The sequence below is a fragment of the Triticum dicoccoides genome, chromosome 3B (genome assembly GCF_002162155.2).
Source record: "Triticum dicoccoides isolate Atlit2015 ecotype Zavitan chromosome 3B, WEW_v2.0, whole genome shotgun sequence".
Taxonomy (NCBI): domain Eukaryota; kingdom Viridiplantae; phylum Streptophyta; class Magnoliopsida; order Poales; family Poaceae; genus Triticum; species Triticum dicoccoides.
In genome coordinates this window covers 825,515,292-825,516,904 of record NC_041385.1, presented here as the reverse complement: position 1 = coordinate 825,516,904, position 1,613 = coordinate 825,515,292, and positions in this window count along the sequence as shown.

The following is a 1,613-nucleotide window of genomic DNA, read 5'->3' as shown; positions in this document are numbered from 1 at the left end:
GGCGGGGGCGGCGACGACGACGGGCGGCGGGTGCGCGCGGCGACGACGACGACGGGCGGCGGGGCGGCGAGGGCGACGACACGGCGGCGCGGCGGCGTCGGCGAGATCGAGCGAGACTCTCTCTCGCGCGAGAAAAGTGGAACGAAGTGGCGACGATAACTGATTTTTCGTAAGTGCCATATATATAGGGGGAGCCTTTAGTACCGGTTGGAGCCACCAACCGGTACTAAAGGCCAATTTTGGCCAGCCCAAGCGGCGGAAAACGAGGCCCTTTAGTACCGGTTGGTGGCTCCAACCGGTACTAAAGGCAACGCATTAGTGCCGGTTGGAGCCACCAACCGGTACTAAAGGCCGTGCGCTGCCACCCGCGGTGCGCTATGTTTAGTCCCACCTCGCCGAGCGAAGGGCAGCCGCACTGGTTTATAAACCCAGCCGCGGCTGCCCTTTCGAACTCCTCTATATAGCAGGCTTCTGAGCCTAACTATGGCGCGCTGCCCGGTGAGCCTCCTGGACCTTCTGGGCCTGCATTTGCACACCCTAGGTCTGGTAGGCCCACCGGGCAGCGCCCCAACATTTTTTTCAAAAAAAATTTCTTTTCTGCATTATTTATTTTCTTCTATTTATTTTTGAGTAATTTTTTATATAGTTATTAATTTTCTGCTTTATTTTTTCTTCTATTTATTTCCAAGTAGTTTTTTGCCGTATTTAGTTTCTTTGTGAATATTTTTGCTTTATATAATTTTTTTCTTTTCTGCATTATTTATTTTCTTCTATTTATTTTTGAGTAATTTTTTATATAGTTATTTATTTTCTGCTTTATTTTTTTCTTTTATTTATTTCTGAGTAGTTTTTTGCCGTATTTAGTTTCTTTGTGAATATTTTTGCTTCATATAATTTTTTTCTTTTCTGCATTATCTATTTTCTTCTATTTATTTTTGAGTAATTTTTTTATATAGCTGATGGCGTCGCTTTGAATAATGCATACTGAATGCGCAAAAATTTTGTCAGAAACCTGAATACTTCGAAAGAGATTGTCCAGTTTGTAAAGGAAGTGCATCCACTTTTTGCCGTAACCCTCTCTACTTTTTTGAATAATCTATGTGGGTGAAATGATGATACCATGCCAAGTTTCAACTTTTTCAGAGTTCATTTGTAGTGCTTTTCAATTTCCAGGTCATTTAGCTCTCAAAACAAATCATTGAATGCATGAAAAATAGCAAATGAAAGCAGAAATGGTTGAAAGTTGATGGCGTCGCTTTGAATGGTGCATACTGAATGCACAAAAAGTCTGGAGTTGTAATAAGTTTTAAAAAATGAAATGCCTTTGTAACAGATGAGTTTAATTTCGTCAGAAACCTGAATACTTCGAAAGAGATTGTCCAGTTTGTAAACGAAGTGCATCCAGTTTTTGCCGTAACCCTCTCTACTTTTTTGAACAATCTATGTGGGTGAAATGATGATACCATGCCAAGTTTCAACTTTTTCAGAGTTCATTTGTAGTGCTTTTCAATTTCCAGGTCATTTAGTTCTCAAAACAAATCATTGAATGCATGAAAAATAGCAAATGAAGGTAGAAATGGTTGAAAGTTGATGGCGTCGCTTTGAATGGTGCA